The sequence below is a fragment of the Danio rerio genome, chromosome 17 (assembly GCF_052040795.2).
Source record: "Danio rerio strain M-AB ecotype USA chromosome 17, GRCz13ab, whole genome shotgun sequence".
NCBI lineage: Eukaryota > Metazoa > Chordata > Actinopteri > Cypriniformes > Danionidae > Danio > Danio rerio.
In genome coordinates, this window is record NC_141037.1 from 44872498 (window position 1) to 44891552 (window position 19055).

The following is a 19055-nucleotide window of genomic DNA, read 5'->3' on the forward strand; positions in this document are numbered from 1 at the left end:
CATAACAGATATCCAGACAGCACTGAAGGTTAGCCTGTATCCTGTCACATTTGGGTGCAAAAACAGTGCAAAGTGCGCTCTGTCTGTCTGCCTGTGTGTGTGTGTGTGTGTGTGTGTGTGTGTGTGTGTGTACTTTGTGACGATATTGTGTGTGACTCATCAATGCAACTTCACAACAAATTCTGATTAGTAAAGGTTAGTTCTTACTGTAGTATTTCTCACAAATACTACGTGAGACCTTCTTCCTTTAAGTCTGTCTGTTGTCTGACGCAGCCGAGGGAGGAGATTAAACCACGCAGGAAGGCACGTAGAAACAGTAGGCGGGCATAACTCGCCTTAAAGGCGTAGTACGACAAAACCACCCCATGCTGGAAATCAGTATAAAACAGCATCTTGTAAAAGGTATAATCAAAAATCTGATGGGTGTTTTGAGCTGAAACTTTATATACACATTCTAGAGACGCAAAAGACTTATATTAAATCTGAAAAAAAGATTTAGATAACCTAGGTGCCCTTTAACTGAAATATATGTAAGTGGCACATATAGGGTCTGGGTTTCCTTTACATATATTATTAAGAATATGACATATCCTATTCTAAAACATTAAATCACTTACAAAATCTAACACGTATTCTAATATCATGTATAAATCATATGAATAAAAAATAATCAGGCTACATTCATTATAAAATGAAATTCAATATTTATTATGTATTAGAAATTCAAAAAAATCATACTTTAATAATAATATTAATAATTTTAACGATGATGATGATGATGATGATTATTATTATTATTTTTATTACTATTATTATTATTATCATTATTATTATATTGTTTTTATTTTTTTATTTTTTAGAAAAGTCTACTTTTACAATTTGACACATGTAAACCATTGCAGAAAGTTCTAAGCAGCAGGCCCATGTCATATACAGTACAGATCCTTAATAAATAATCTACTATAAATTAAAAGAATTAACGTATGCTTTTTGTTTGGAGACGTAACGTAACATAAATTCCGCTTTTAAATAATAGGTCACCTATAGCTTTTGCCATGAGGCTGCGTTTAAAATGACATCTTTGTTTTCAAAGTGCACTATGAAGGGAGCGCAATTGTAAACATAAAGATGGCTAAAACTGAACTGTAAAAATACTTTGACAGCAAATTACACCTAAGAGAGATGACCTTAATGCTTTTTTTATTTTTAATAATTCCAACTTTGAATGTTAGAATGTTCTAAATGAATAGGGCATAGGGGGATAAGTGGGAATGGAACACAGTCAGGAACTATGTTTCAAACTACAGCTCCTGAGCTGTAGTTGCGAGTGTTCAAGTTTGTGACGCAGTCTGGGAACGTTCGTTGGAGCGACAGATTTAGGAAACAGCAAATCAACAAACTATGTTTGTAACCATGGAGCTTGCGACCTTAGTTGGCTAACCATGGTTTTGGGAAACGCACCCCTGAGTTTAGTAACAACTAGCAGTAGCACTATGACTTTGTAAGGCGTAATTTCAGATTTGCATGCCCTATCCCAAGATGTCTCCTTGAATCATTTATTTCAGCCACCACATCAAAGTTCCTGAAAGCAAAGGAGGTCAGGGTGCTCCATGATTGGACAACCCAGTCACCAGACATGAACATTATTGAGCATGTCTGAGGTGAGATGAAGAAGGAGGCATTGAAGATGAAGCCGTGTATGATTATAGGTGACTACAAGTTTAAATCTAATTAAGCTGTTAAATTCTAAAAAATAACTGCAGTGTGGGTGGCAAAATCAACAGGCTGAGGTGTCAAGACATTTGTGCTGCCCATTACATTACAAACCACAGGGGAGTGCAAATCCTTCAGCAGGATAGCGCTTCTTCTCATTTTTCAGCCTTAACATCAAAGTTCCTAAAAGCAAAGAAGGTCAAGGTGTTCCAGGATTGGCCAGCCAGGTCACGAGATATGAATACTATTGAGCACGTCTGGGGTAAGATAAAGGAGGCATTGAAGATAAAGCTGTGTATGATTATTGGTGACTACAAATCTAAGCCTAATTATGCTGTTAAATCATGAAAAAAAAAAACAGACACCTGTAGATAGTTTATACTGACCTCAAAATTGGCATAAAAAATTACAGGAAACTGAAAGCTGAAAACTAAAGAGAGAAAGAGAACCAGCCAACAAGATTTTTCTTCAAGAAATTTAAATAGCCATGGACAGTTTGCTTCCCTAAGCAAATGCATTGGCTTTGGATGGTTCAAAGTCCTCAAGCTTTAAAGAAAATAGGTTATTAAACCTCATGTTACCAAAACGACAGAATAACTTTACAGTTTATTGGCCTACAAGAAAAAAAAAGACAGATAAAGAGAGAGAAACAGGTGTTATTTGAAGTGATCAACCGTGCTGTTAATTAATGATGTGATGAATATAAGATGCATGACCTGTGTAGCTGAAACTTAACTGGTGGAGTACGGCACTAACAATTTATATGTAGTTAAAATGAATACACAGAATGACACAAGAAATGCATAAAGTAAATGTCCTAAATGCATCCTCATTGAAACCTTTAAAAAACACCCAGAAAGTACTGCGATCAGGCGATAAAAATATATATTTATTTAGACTTAACTCTTATATCTGATCATAGTTCCTCACATTAGAATTGCTTCAAGTTTTACAAGATGAAAAGCAGGGATACACAAAACTGACAAAAAGCAGTCTTTAAAACCAATAAACTAGTTTATAGATTAAGAATAATCTGAAAAATAGGTCAAATGTATGTGATGTACTTGCCTTGCATTCTGAAAACTTGATGTGTACCAACAATTATACAATATTCAAAGATATTCCATTCATTAGGATATTGATAATGAATCCGTTTTCATCGAGCAAGCTTCGTTCAGTTACCCCTTTAAACCACTATACATTTTCAAAATAGTATTTTTAACAGTGCAACTACACACTACCTGATAAAGTCTTGTTGTTGATCCCAGTTGTAAGAGCAACAAATAATAACTTGACTTCTAGTTGAACATTAAAAAAAGTGGCAGAAGGTCGATTTTTCTGATGAATCGTCTGTTGAACTGCATCCCAATCATCACAAATACTGCAGAAGACCTATTGGAACCCGCATGGAGCCAAGATTCTGATGGAAATCAGTCAAGTTTGTTGAGGGAAAAATCATGGTTTGGGGTTACATTAAGTATGGGGGCATATAAGAGATCTGAAGAGTGGATGGAAACATCAACAGCCTGAGGGATCAAGACATTTGTGCTGCCCATTAAATTAAAAACCACAAAAGAGGGAAAATTCTTCAGCAAAACTTCAAACTTTAGCCTCCACATTAAAGCTCCTGAAAGCAAAGAAGGTCAATGTGCTCCAGGATTGGCCAGCCAGGTCACTAGACCTAAACATTTTTAAGATGAAGGAGGAGGCACTGAAGATGAATCTAAATAATCTTGATTAACTCTGGGAGTACTGCAAGAATGGTTTCTTTGTCATTCCAGATCAATTTATTAATAAGTTATTTGAGTCACTGCAGAGATGTATGGATGCAGTACTTCAAGCTCATGGCAGTAATACACAATATTAATTATTTTTCCACTGCACCATGACTTTATATTCTATACTGGACATTATTTCTGTTAAGTGACAAGACTTTTGTCTAAGCAAAGTCAAACCTTACTGTCATATTTAAATAATTAAAAATCAAGGCATGATCATATTTTATTTTGGTTATATAAACATAATCTAGAAGCCTCTGCCTTTCATATAAGCTATTTGATAACAAATGATCAACAAGAAGTCAAGTTATTATTTGTTGTTCCTACAACTTGGACATGACTTTTGTAAGGTAGTGTGTAATAATCTATAAGCACTCTTAATTACATGTTTGACATTACCTACATATCACTATTTGGTTTTCTTAAAGAGATACAAAGTACTTCCTCTCACTTTGCTCATCTTTAAATTCGAAATTGAGTGGTCTTTACACAATTTTTTCAGCCAAAAATGATAAACTTTTTATATGTTTTGCCTATTTATGTTGTTTTGGGGACTGGAAGTGCATCCATTTGAAAATAGGTTTCAAAGTGGAAGTTTTTGAAAGCACTACCATTGTCGTGCCATGTTTAGGGAAGTATAGATTAAAGGCAAGCGCAAACAGGCATACGCAACAATGCCAGAGTATGTGGTAGTGATTTCCAAAAGCTTCTTCAGCAAAGTGTGAATTTACTTCACATTACAGTCAACAGCGGACCTCCATCCTACACACACAGCTAATTACAAATAGGGACACAAGTAGAGCCACGGCATGTTGTCATTCCCAACAGGTACCATTTAACTCACAAAAAAAAAAAAAACTTTCTGGAATAAAATTTTAAAATATGTACATCAATTGTGTACTATGCTGCAGTATGTGTGGTTAATTTATTTTCTTTCTCAATCAAAAAAACAAGACAAGGTTGCATCTAATCTGTTAGAGGTATCTGAAAGGACTTTCTATGGACTTGAAATTGAGTTAAAAGAAAAATAATGTCAATCTTTACCCTTTGGCTTATAGTAATGGAGACCAGAATGACAAGTATAGTGTCAATGATTACTGTTTTTCTGAGAGGGGATCTGTTATTTCCTGGAAGTCCAAGAAACAACAAACTTGCTTTATCCACATGTGTAGCTGAATACATGGCTTTGTCAGCTACTGCACAGGAAAGTTAGTATCTTGTCAGTTTAATAAACGAAATGGGCAATGGACTTCAATTTGCACCAGTGAAAGTTTTTGTGGACATTCAGGGTGCTATTGCTCTTACAAAGAACCCTGTATGTCACCACAGGTGTTGCCAAAGCCATATCACCCTGCAGCCCAAGATTGGTTACTCACGGAAGCTAAGCAGGGCTGAGTCTAGTCAGCACCTCGATGGGAGACCCCATTGGGAAAACTAAGTAGCTTTTAGATGTGGTGTTAGTGAGGCCAGCAGGACACACTCAACCTGTGGTCTGTGTGAGTCCTAATACCCCAGTAAAGTTAAGGGGAAACTATACTGTCAGTGGGTGTCGTCTTTTTGATGAGACAATAAACCGAGGTCCTGACTCTGTGATCTTTAAAGATCCCATGGCACTTCTCGTAAAGAACAGGGTGTAACCCCGTGTCCTGGCCAAATTCTCTCCATCGGCCCTTACCGGCCTCCATCTCCATCTACTGAATTGGCTCTATCACTGTCTCTCCACTACCTCTAAAGCTGGTGTGTGGTGAGTGCACTGGCGCCGTTGTCCTGTGGCTGCCATCGCATCATCCAAGTGGATGCTACAGACTGGTGGTGGTGTGGAGAGACCCCCCTCATGATTGTGAAGCGCTTTGGGTGTATGGCCATACAAAATAAATGTGCTATATAAATCCACATTACTTACTTACAAAGGTGTAAGCATATCAATATCAGATGTCGTTTTGTTTGATCTGCACTCCATCATGGCAAAATTAACTTTCATTACTGTCCTACAGTTGATTTAATGGCAGATTTCCTAACAAAACCTGTAGCCAAAATTAGAATAAATAAATGTGTGAGTGTTTTTCAATTTAGTATGCAAGGGATTCATTGTAATTAGGAAACAGTCTATTGAATGTATGTGATGCACTGTGCTATATTCTATCAATTTAAGAACAGGTGGGGGTGTTGAGCTACTGTATGTTGTTTATGTGTCCTTTTTTTTTTAGAAACATTTAAACATTGAGTGCAAAATGACAGCTTCAAATATTGCCTTTATTGACTTTCTTTTAAAACATTGGCATATACACTGGGCTTCCCACAGTTACTTCATGTTGTCTAAACACAAATCAATTAAATTAATTTCATGTTTAAAAAAAATAACTTAAGAATTGTGTATTTTAAAGGGCACCTATTTAACCCCAATATTACCCCTTTTCAAGATTTCATATAAGTATTTTGTCTCTCCAGAATGTGTCTGTAAGTTTCAGCTCAAAATACTCATAAGATTATTCATTATATCTTTTTAAATCTGGAAAATTTGAGTTTAGGACATGTATGTTTTTGTTGCCTGTGCCTTTAATGCAATTGAGCTCTCCCTGCCTACTGTTCCTACAGGTGTCAGAGCCAGAGATCTCTGTAGCCTTCACATAGATAAACAGCACAGTGACAGACAAGAATAAAGCAGATTTCCCTTACTACAATACAAACTTTCCCAACAATTATTTGTAATATTTGTGAAGATAATTCAAGCCTTTCTGCAACGATGAGTCACACACAATGTTGTTATAAAGTTTGCTCACACACACACACACACACACACACACACACACACACACACACACACACACGTTTAGATTTGCACTATTTTTGCAGGACAAATGTGACAGGATACACATTAATATACACTGCTGTCTGGATATCGGTAAATAAATAAATAAACCTAATTTAAGTCCACAAACCGGGATTGAAACATCTTCTTTTATAATTGTACTGACACTATGCGCCTGTGTTGAATTATGTAGAGATTTTACTCTCTTTATTACAAACATGTACTGTTTTAAAAATATTTTAAACTTGTAAAACTCATTCTTGAGGTGCAGATGATCAAAGAAAGCTGAACAGATCTTTTAATCCTGGTTGCTTTGTGCACGTCTTGTGGATATGATTACTGTGTAAGTGTTACTGTGGAGACATGTTAATTTGCGCCTGTCAAACAATTTGTTGGGCGGGGAAACCGCACTCCTACATCACGTTACAGTGGGCCACAAAAATGGGAGGGATTTGGATCTATTTCAATGTCAGCAAATAAAAAAATAATATTGACTTGTGTTTCTGTCACTTCATATGGCTGTGGACACACTATACCTGCGCACATTCCTGTTCAAACAGCTTACAATAGATGATTTTCATCATAGGTGCGCTTTAACATTTTTAGGTGATTTGAACAAGCAGCAATAGTCATTTTTGGTGTAGACATGAAACTTTTTTCACAATGCAATAGTACCATTTTCTTTTTGGCTGTATCAGGGGTAAAGGAATCATTAAGAAATAAAATTTAAATAAATTATAACTTCAAAAAAATAGCCCAGTGCACTGTAAAAAATCCAACTTGCAAATTGCTAACTCAAATCAAAATTGTAAGAAGGGTGGACATATTTTGAGCTCAGTGTTGAGTTTACTTTTAAAAATGAGTTAACTGAATGTTTAAAACTGTTTTGTTCAATGAAAGTAAATACTTAAGTTGAGCAGACTTTACATTTTGAGTTCTTCACTGGATCATCTACTTCCCGTCTTTGCACATGCTCAGTCTGTCTTCGGGTGCCATTTTGCATGAGGTGTCCTCTCACCAGCAGCAGCTGCCATCTCCTGATTCAGGTAAGCTTTGTTTTAGCTTTATTATCAAAATTAATCTAAATAGCGTGCAAATCTAAAGTAAAATGTAATGTTATGTTCCCAAAAAACTAAGTTACATCGTGTGAAGATCATTTCTGACAAGCTCGGGCTAACAAGCTAGCCACCTGTGAAGTTTGCTTCATTTGAAGGACTGTTTAACGTTAATTTGCTTCTTAAACTGGAGGGAAATGTAGTGAAATATTGTTGTTGCAAACAGACATATCTGAGCGGCCGGTCACCACTGTATTGTTAACCCTGTTGTGTCTGTATTAAAACAGCAATGCGATAACATTAACATTATTTTATGATTATTTAGTTGGCATACATTAACCATTTATGAGTTAAGTAACATGTATGTATGTATTATTTAAATCTTCTCTTTTTATGTTTGCAATATTTATTTTATATTGTGCTTTTTAAAAACATCAGTTTAATTTATGAAAACAATTTGACCTGCAATGTTACATTTTTATTTACTTTTTTATAGGTTTGGAATGCAGTGTAAGTTTTGCAAATTTGTAAACAGTAGCTGAGAATTTACACTACTGACTACATCGCTATCAAGGACCATCCTGGCAGCAGCCTTGTTTGTTCGCAGACTGCTTCTGCACTTTAAAGACTGTAGGTGCATTAAAATCACATTTGACATTAGCACATTAACAGTCTGCTGCAGTTACTGACTATTTGATTTTTTTATCCTCCTGTAGCTGATGTCCGAAAACAGTGGCCTGCATGTTTTTGGGAGTTTAGGCAAGTTTGCATTTGAGATTATTTATTTCAAAATGTATTACCCTTGTTCACAATTCATACTATTCATTTTTTATGGTCTGTTTGTAGGTCTATGCTGAGTTTTACAGGATTACTCAAACCAACCTCAAAGATACCTTCTCTTTTTCGGATGAATACGCTATCAAGTTTTATGGATCATGTGGTGGGCGATATGGAGAGATAATAAGGACCGCCCTGGACCAACTGGACAATCAAGTAATTATTTAGCATTCAATCATATCACTGATTAAAGGGGCATATTAAACTTTATGGAGTTTACCATAAAGTTTCTCTTTTTGTGTGGAATATTGGAATTCATGCAGGTGATTAATCTTTGAAGTTACAAAACAGTTTGTTCCCTAAAAGAAAAGTTTGTAGCACTGTTTTCACCTCTGTAAAGGATGCTAAATTTTCATCACTTAGTCTTTAGTAGAACAACCATGACTGAGTCCGGCTGACCAGGGATGGAAAACAGGTGCTGCAACAATAATTGTAAAGCAAATTTCATTTTTAATAATTAAAACATGTTGGGAATTTCTGATCAAAATGACTAACCTGTGAATAACCATAATTAATGCCCTTCAATTGTAAAGTGGTGCCACCTGTCATCTCTCAGGGTCTGAGCATCTGGTTTAATGTGACAATAGCTGATGACCTATGGCAAGCCGTTTTAACTTTTATTCTATAGCCCGTACTAGTATTAGTACTTATTTATTAGATACTAGTACTTATTTGTTAGTTACTAGTACTTATTTATTAGATACTAGTACTTATTTATTAGATACTAGTACTTATTTATTAGTTACTAGTACTTATTTATTAGATACTAGTACTTACTGTATTTATTAGTTACTAGTTTACTAGTTTATTTATTAGATACTAGTACTTATTAGTTAATAGTACTTTTTTATTAGATACTAGTACTTATTTATTAGTTACTAGTACTTATTTATTAGATACTAGTACTTATTTATTAGTTACTAGTACTTATTTATTAGATACTAGTACTTATTTATTAGATACTAGTACCTATTTATTAGTTACTAGTACTTATTTATTAGATACTAGTACTTATTAAATAGATACTTGTGCTTATTTATTAGTTACTAGTACTTATTTATTAGATACTAGTACTTATTTATTAGATACTAGTACTTATTTTTAGATACTAGAACTTATTAAATAGATACTAGTTCTTATTTATTAGTTACTAGTACTTATTTATTAGATACTAGTACTTATTTTTTAGATACTAGAACTTATTAAATAGATACTTGTGCTTATTTATTAGTTACTAGTACTTATTTATTAGATACTAGTACTTATTTATTAGATACTAGTACTTATTTTTTAGATACTAGAACTTATTAAATAGATAATAGTTCTTATTTATTAGTTACTAGTACTTATTTATTAGATACTAGTACTTATTTATTAGATACTAGTACTTATTTTTTAGATACTAGAACTTATTAAATAGATAATAGTTCTTATTTATTAGTTACTAGTACTTATTTATTAGATACTAGTACTTATTTTTAGATACTAGAACTTATTAAATAGATACTAGTTCTTATTTATTAGTTACTAGTACTTATTTATTAGTTACTAGTACTTATTTATTAGTTACTAGTACTTATTTATTAGTTACTAGAACTTATTTATTAGATACTAGTACTTACTAAATAGATACTAGTTCTTATTTATTAGTTACTAGTACTTATTTTAATAGTTCTTTCTTTCTTTCTGTTGTTACTCGTAATGAATTAAAAATTTTCCCATTTATTTCTATGGGATCTCTAATTGAGATATCAACTATTCAGTTTTGACTAGTATGTATTCCAGCTGTGACTAGTGCATATTTTTTATCTACTAGTAGTTAATCATTAGGTACTAGCACCTAATACTGAGATGCTACTACCTAATTAATAGATACTAGTACTTATGTATTAGATACTAGTCTTTACTCATTAGGTACTAATGAGCTTACTAATGTTTATTCATGTAGAGTCGATGCTTAAACGGATAATCAATTCACTATTTGCTAATGCTTAATAAATGATTCATTATTATAAAAGTGTTACCTGAAAAGTTTTATAAATAGAAGGTATATAAATGACTGTTTTACTGACATTACTACCTTCAGTTTCCAAATTAAGTTGCTTTGCCTTTCCTTTTTTTACCTTGCTTTTTGGAGATGTTTGTGATTTAGCAGTAAAAATAGTTTTTCATCCTCTTTTTATGTTTCTTTTTACTGCAGGACACAGAGTCAGAAGATATTTGCACAAAAGAGATGGAGATGGACATCCTTATCACTGTTGAAGATGATGTTGCCACTCTTCAGACCAACCTAAATGTAAGGTGCCTGTCTGTGGTTCTGGAAGAGCAAATCGTGCTGGAAAAGATCTTCCGACAGCTGTTGTTCTCCTCTTTGTTTGATTAATTTCCTCATTATGAACTACCCCAAAGAACTGCAACACATCTTTGAAACTATTAAGAAAGTGTTTATTGGCCTTGATCCTCAGTGCTCAGCAAGAGTCCAGTCTTTCAAAAACAAAATGCATTTGTTTGTACACTGAAATTGTGTTACTCTTGGTGTTGTCACGAAACTTAAATTCAGTTTTGATTTTACATTTTCAAATTTTAAAAACATCCATTTCCCACCAATTGATTGATTGGCTGTTGTGTTCAAGCGCTCAACATAAATGACTGTGATTGGCTGAGAAGTTCACCATTTCACTGCTCTTCATTGATGTTCATGGAGTGCAAACACAGATACACACACACACACACACACACACACACACACACACACACACACACACACACAAACTGAAGTGTTTCAAAACATCGCATAGTCCAGTGGTTCTCAAACTTTTTTCACCAAGTACCACCTTAGAAAAAAGTTGTCTCTCCAAGTACCACCTTACGACGCTATTTTTTAACCAGTATTAAAAAATAGCGACGTAGGCCTAATTAAGCAGCTACAGGTGTGCACATTGTTAAAAACGATGCAGATTAATTTCTATTATTAAGAATATGTATTATTGTCAGTCACTTTAAACATTTTAAATAGTCTGAACATTAACTGTGCTTGCAGGTAAAAAAAAAAAAACGTTTTAGTTAAAATGTGCTTTTAAAAGTTCATTAAAAAATGGCACTGTTCTTAAAAAGTAAAAAGAAAACTGCTGTACTTAAATCTAAAGTTTTCATAGTAGCCTATTCATCAAAAGTTGGAAATGTTGCTTGGATCTCATAAATATAGGCTAAATGTCATATTCATACACTTTCAGACAAATCTTGAAATATATGTTAAATGTACATATGACAGGGTTCATACAGGGACAGCCTAATGAAAATCAATTCCAGCACCTATTTTTTTCAAGACTGACATGCTATGTATTGAAGACCTGAAATGTATTGTCAGCAACCCATAAAACATTATATAGGAATAGATACAAATAAAAACCATTAATAATAATAATAATAATAATAATATGTATTAACCATATATTAATAATATAATAAACCTGCACTAAATGCTTGTAAAATCTTTTTTGTACTCAAGTAAAAATACTATTACACTGCTAAAATAACACAAATTTTAGTAAATAATACTAATATTAGGTAAAAGTACAAAGTACTCTTTTAATAAGTACTAGTTAAAAAATCTGATTTTCATTATGAAATCACTTTTTTTAAGTGTAAACCTGATTGAATGGTTTAATTGCTTAAATCCCAAAGCTACATGTATAGGAACTTGCACTAACAAAGGAAGTGTGACCGATTTTTTCTTTCATGACAATTAATCTTTTTCAATAGCACTGGTAAAACTACCACATAATCTTTAAGGCCATCAAGACAGTTTTTGCCCATTTTTAAACAATATTTTCAAGCTTTGAAAGGTTAAATTAAAGTATATGGTAAAAAGATTTAAATTTAGCCTTTTATTTGCATATTTTACACTATTTTTCTTTACAATATGGCAAATTTATTTTCTTAAATAGCTGTACATCACATGGAGATTTTATTTTACACTTGATCTTAATCTAAAATACAAACTTTAAAAAAATACAAGTACACTGTCAGTTAAAAAAATAAAACAAATGAATTCATTTTACTTGAGGTATTTGAAATATGACAACAGTACATTTATGAAAGCAGTGCTTTACGAGCCTTATTGTTCATTTTGATAAATAAACAATAAGTAACAACGGATTGCTTTTACCTGTAATGCCTTAAGACAGATCAGAATACAGCTAAATGTATAAATCACACAAATACCTCATCCAGAAACATTTCCAGCATAATTCTTTTGTCGTAAAGAAATAAAAAATACCACCTTTGCTAAAAGTAAGTTTCACTTCACAACACAGCCAAACAAGAAGACCATTAGCATTGTAATCGATTATGCATCAATCTATTTCTAAATACTTGATAACTTTGAATACTTTTGACTAAATTTAGTCAAGGAGCAAAGATAAATAATGTCTACTTTAATAGTGGAGAGATCGCGATTGTATTCTATCTGAGCACGCAGGCGATCATGAGAGCACTTGCAGTTCATTTGAAAAAAAGCATATTTAAGAGCTCGCATGTCTGTTTTAGCGATTTGCGTACATGAATGCGCTCTCGTGATAAAATAAAGCACTCGCCACATTTGCAGAAATGAGTTATTGCGCAATACCTTCATTCCCGCGCCGCCATTCAGACTGTATAGAGGAGTGACAGGTCAGAGGCGAGTCGACTCGCTGTCGTAGGGCGAAACGTGTATGAAGATCATAAAATAGGCAGGAAATATGTCTGCGGTTTAATAACTCTGCTAGACATTTCTATAGTGAAAACATCCGAGAAGCATTATTCCAACAAAACATTTGTTTTTAAGTTGTTTTCTCTGTCTCTGCAACACAGAAAGCCTTTGTCCCGCCCTTACGTTTCACGCAAAACTAGACAAGGTCGACTGTGATTGGCTACTTTTCATGTCAGTCAAATTACGCTTCAGAATCAATTCTTAAGCTGCTGAATATCAGTTTCCGAAGTTTATGACACAATGCACTAAAATAAACACTCTAAGCACAGAGCTGTGATCGTACGCTTCACTAAACAGAAAATACTGATCACATCGATGTTATAGTACGCATCAAAGGATTAAAAGTGTTAATTGTTTATTTCATTAACGTACCGCGTACCACTAGGAGGAAGCCCGCGTACCACTAGTGGTACGCGTACCACAGTTTGAGAACCACTGGCATAGTCGATCCATCAGTGTAACACTTGTGTCAGCTTATACACAGACCAGTTGATCAATGTGAAATTCTTAAGTGTCCCTGTATCTGTGGTTACACTCAGTAAACAGCAGTGAGTTTGGTGAACTGATGATCTTCACGCCCAATCAGTCTTTTCTGTTGAGCATGTGAACACAATGGCAATATAACAGTGTTTAAAACATGGTCAACAACGCTCAAATGTTAGCAGGAAATGGACGTTTTTAAAATTATAGAACTGATGGGTAACAAAATTAAAATATCGTGACAAAACTAATTACTCTTGCACTTTGAAAAAAATGTTGATAGTGCAAGCTTTTTAAATATTTCTTTTGCTTAACTCGAGCACTTAAAAGGCTATATAGGATTTGAGGATTTACCTTTTTGTTGCCTCTTTTCCTTCTCTGGACTGCAGTACATTTCATTTGGACAGAAAGCTGTTTGCAGAATTGTCAATAAATATATTCTTTGATATTGTGTTTTATAGTGTGTTTTGTAATCTCTTAACTTCATACTTAGAGTCATACAGGTATTTGTTTGAGAAGCGCAGATATAAGATTTCCATAAAATTATGAATTAAAAGATAAAGATTAAATCAACTTAAAAAATTAAGGCAACCAGCTGCACAGCTTTGAGTTAACTGAACTTCTGTTAAGTTGTGCCAACTCATTTATTACAGTTTACTCAACCCCTGTTTAATTTCAGGCAAACTCATAATGACAAGTTAGATGAACTTAGGCTTGAAAGTTGTCATGACTTAAACCAGCCATTTCAGTCAACTTAAAAAAATAATTTGACACAACTTCAACCACTGAAGTAGAGTAAACTCAAAATTTCTTTGCAGCCGGTTGCTTTAAAATTTTAAGTTTACTCAACTTTTTATTTTTTACAGTGTGGTTAGTGTGCTGACATATGGTGCAGAAGCATGTCAGGGCATCCCGAGTTCGAATCCCGGCTCGAGGACATTTCCTAACCCTACCCCCCTCTCTGTCTCCCACTTCGCTTCCTGTCTTAATGTCCTATCTAATAAAAGGCAAAAAATAAATCTTAAAAAAAATTTTCAATTTCAAAACCGAATTTTAAATATTTCTAATCTCACACATCTACTCAAGAAAAAACAATACTTTTTCACTTGCTTACATCTTTCTTCTTGCCACTGTCTAAAAATATTTCATATTCTAAGAATACACAAAAAGGTAGAACAGTGAAGCCTTGCTCAAAAGCTACAAGACTTTTTAACGATGCAGCTTGCATCGTTGCATGTTGTGATGTGCTTAACTGCAGAGCTTATGATTTGATTTCAAGCCTTTAATGGGGTGTACTAACTTTCTACACACCTAAGGCCTGAAAATTCCTTATACATCTTGTTGATCAATTCCAATTGTTTGAGACCTCTAAAGAAAATCTAATTTTTACAAAACCCAACCTGATGGCAGGTTTTACACAGAGTGCTGAACACTGCAGAATGAGTTATGATCCGTTTCCTAATGGGCCGGTTGTTTCAGGCCGGCTGTTTCCTGCAGGCAACACTACAGGCCCAGCAGCATCTGCTAAATTACCACATGGGAACGGAAAGTGGGAAAAATAAAAGCCATAGCAAGACCTGATAGGCATATAAAAAAACTCTAAGTGGGGCATTTAGGAGGGAAATGTACACTTTCCTAAGTAAGCAGATCCTCTGTGTGATCAGACATACTGAAAAAAAACAGAAATCAAGCTAAAAATCACCAACTAGGTCTGGCACATGCATTACAGAATAAATAGGATCCATGCAACTAATTAAACTTAAACACACACTTTAGATGAAGATAAATATATGCTGAACGAAACAGATTACACTTTTTTTTTTTTTGCAACCATCATTTGTTAGATTAAAATTAAAAAAAAAACTCTTAAAGGTCCCGTGAAGTGCTATGAAAAGTGCATTTTATATTCAATGCTTGATGTAATCTCGAGAAAAACATGAAAAAATACGTAGTAGCATTGTAACTCGAGAGTAAGCTGAAGTTTGAGGTGCAGTGAAAAAAAAACCTTGATCCATTTATGCATGAAGTGACAAACTGCAAATTTTAGATGCTAATGTCGGTTTTATATCTTCTAAACACTAATTTTATATCACACTAGCTCATAGATATCCTTAAAACTAATACTAACATCTAAAAAAAATTATTAATTTTTTAAACACCATTTTAAGGTAAAAATTATTAGCCCCTTTAAGCTATATTTTTTCTCGATAGTCTACAGAACAAACCATCATTATACAATAACTTGCCTAATTACCCCAACCTGCCTAGTTAACCCAATTAACCTAGTTAAGCATTTATATACATATTTTTATTTATATATTACACTTGTATATTACAATTGCTTTATTTAACTTTTAGCTTTTACTACAGTAAACAAATATATATATATATATATATATATATATATATATATAATATGTATATTATATATATATTATATATATATATATTATATATATATATATATATATATATATATATATATTATATATATATATATTATATATATATATATATATATATATAGTTTACTGTAGTAAAAGCTAAAAGTTAAATAAAGCTATTGTAATTACTATTAGTTCATGATAGTTACTAATGATACAAAATTATTAATGAAAAGTTGTACATATATATACATATATATATATATATATATATATATATATATATATATATATATATATATATATATATATATATATATATATATATATATATATATATATATATATATATATATATACATATACACACACACACAATATAATGCTTATTCCTACATATTTCCCTTTACTAAATAACTAGCATTTTAAATGTGTAACACCTGATTTTATTGGATATTTTTGTTTTTGCTGTTATATACTATGACTCTTTTCTGTTCGGTATAGCATATTATTTGCAGAACTGAACAATTTGCCTCATATGTTTCATTAACAGTTTTATTGATCACTAAGATATGATTGACTTGGATTTCAGTTGCTTCGATTTAAAAATGAACATTGGAAAAATAGCTTAGATGTAGCTAAGCTACTTTTGCCAAGTAGCTTTAAGCTTAGCTTGCCACAAATCGCCAGGGGGTAGCTTTTAGTGTAGTTAAGCTACATTTTAAGTAGAGTAGTTAATAGCTTAGCTCACTAAATTTTTCAAGTAGCTTGCCCAACACTGAATATATATATTTTGCTATCGAGAATGCTGCTTAAAAATAAACAAACAAATAAACACAAATAATGAATAAAACTACATGAAAGCACAAATATACTGTACACTATAGGAGTCAGGGGTGTTCCTGTAACATATTAGTAAGTTAATTAAGAAGCTGACAGAGGCAGAGGCTTTTGACCACACCATGACAAAGGGTTAATAACAAATCCATGCCTGTCAGCTGCAGCTAAACAGATATAAACACAGAGGGCAATAAAGATATGGTGAACTCTGGGCCTTTTACAGCACTGTAACACAGCGAGCAGCGGCCATGCAGAACACTCAGAGGTTCTTGAAATGGAATCAATTTTCAGAATGCAAATAATCAATACTTCATCCTCAATAGGACAGTCGGCTTTCATCATAATGCCAACTAGAGGCCATTCTTCAAACTCCTACAAGCCCTCTTTAGAGCTGCTGAAAGCACCGGAACACATGTTAAGCTGTGAGGGATGAGTGTGGCCTTCATAAAGCTTCACCTGTTTGACAGCAAGGGTAGAACAAACGAGCCCTGCAACATGAATGAGCTCAATAACAAAGCCTGTCAACACTGAGCGTGACAATTCACCCACACTGTATAAAGCAATTAGTTGGCTTTACTTAAAAAAATCAGTAAAGTATTGCCTTAAAATTATTGCCAATTTAACTACATTGAAAAAAAAATGCTGGGTTCCACACAATTCTTGTTGTCCCAACACAAGGTGATTAAGTTAATTTATTAGTTTTCTAACACATTTAAGCGGATTGAACATAAAATAATTAAGTTGTTCCAAAAAACCTCTGTAGATTCAAATCACTTTAGATAAGATATGGCTGCACAATATAGTGTTTCAGCATCGCTATCGCAATGTGCACAAGTGCAGCAGTTACATTGCAAGATATGCAATGCTGAGTCTGAATTGTAGTTGAAGAGTAGCTACAGAATATATATATATATATATATACAGTTGAAGTCAGAATTATTAGCCCCCTTTTGATTTTTATTTTCTTTTTTAAATGTTTCCCAAATTATGTTTAACAGAGCAAGACATTTTTACAATATGTCTGATAATATTTTTTATCATAATACAAGTTAATAAAAAAATTTTTATGATAATAAAAGTCTTATTTATTTTATTTCGGCTGGAATAAAAGTAGTTATTAATTTAAAAAAAAAACATTTTTGGGACAAAATTATAAGCCCCTTTAAGCTATTGTTTTTTTGAGACTCTACAGAGCAAACCATCATCATACAATAACTTGCCTAATTACCCTAACCTGCCTAGTTCAACTTATTAACCTAGTTAAGCCTATAAATGTCACTTTAAGCTGTATAGAAGTGTCTTGAAAAATATCAAGTAAAATAGTATTTACTGTCATCATGACAAAGACAAAATACATCTGTTATTAGAAATAAGTTTTTTTTTTTTGTTTTTTTTTTACTATTATGCTTAGAAACGTGCTGAAACAATCTTCCCTCCATTAAACAGAAATTGGGGAAAAAAATAAACAGGGGCGCTAATAATACAGGGGGGCTAATAATTTGGACTTCAACTATATATTATATAGTATATATTATATATATTAAATATAATTTTACTTCCCCCACTGGTAGATAGTTTAGCCTATTTTAAGGGAAAAACTTGTTTTTGACTTATTTTTTCTCAAGTTAAAAACAAAACAATATGTTTGCTTGGTCTGAGAATTTATCAGCTATTTCGACAAGGCAAAGTAAGGAAAGCATTGTTTTTAAATAATAAACTATTTAAAATATTTGAATGCATATTTATTTTATTATTATTTTTTTATATTTTATTAAGCCATTACCCTAAAATGTTTTAGTAATATAACACCAAAAAAATTGCTGCTTTATTAAACTACTTTTTTAAAACAAGCTGAAACAACACATATAAAAGATTTTGGTTGAAAATGAACGAATCGTTCAAGAACGACCAATCACTGATGCAGCATGGAGGAACATCCAGTGCTGGTGTTGAATCAAAATTTGACTTTCTAGACAAATCTGACTCCCTCTCGCGTGCATGCACGTCACACAGTGCCTGCAGCTGCTACAGCGGTTTATCAGAAGCTTTTTATTGGTCATTTCTTCTGCAACTGACAGAAAAAACTAACATAGAAGTCTTGTCAAATTGACAAGTAGCAACTAAATGTGTTCAAAAGAATTAAAAATGCCAAACTGGGACAAATTTCATATGTTCATGGCATGGGACATATTCACTGATTATAAGTTCAGTTTTTATTAAACAGCGGTCTCTTCTTTAAATTTACGCTATAACACATTTAGCTCTACGTTCTGCTCTAATGACTGTTTAAATTTATATGCTTAACCAACACCTCATCACAGTACTCTGAAACAATTTCATTACTTCTCATATCTATATTCTATTTGTTTTCATCTCCTTATTTAATATTTAGTAAAATAAGTTTAGTCA

General features: G+C 33.0%; 1 protein-coding gene and 1 long non-coding RNA gene across 19 annotated transcripts in view; one reads left to right on the top strand and one right to left on the bottom strand.

The window, feature by feature from the left end:
- ralgapa2 (Ral GTPase activating protein catalytic subunit alpha 2) overlaps positions 1–19055 on the bottom strand; it is a 324396-nt gene that overhangs the window by 280406 nt on the left and 24935 nt on the right. The window lies entirely within an intron of this gene.
- LOC147833161 (uncharacterized) lies at positions 9879–13868 on the top strand. The gene is made up of 2 exons (XR_015513721.1): positions 9879–10994; positions 13387–13868. It is a non-coding gene; the product is annotated as an uncharacterized LOC147833161 (long non-coding RNA).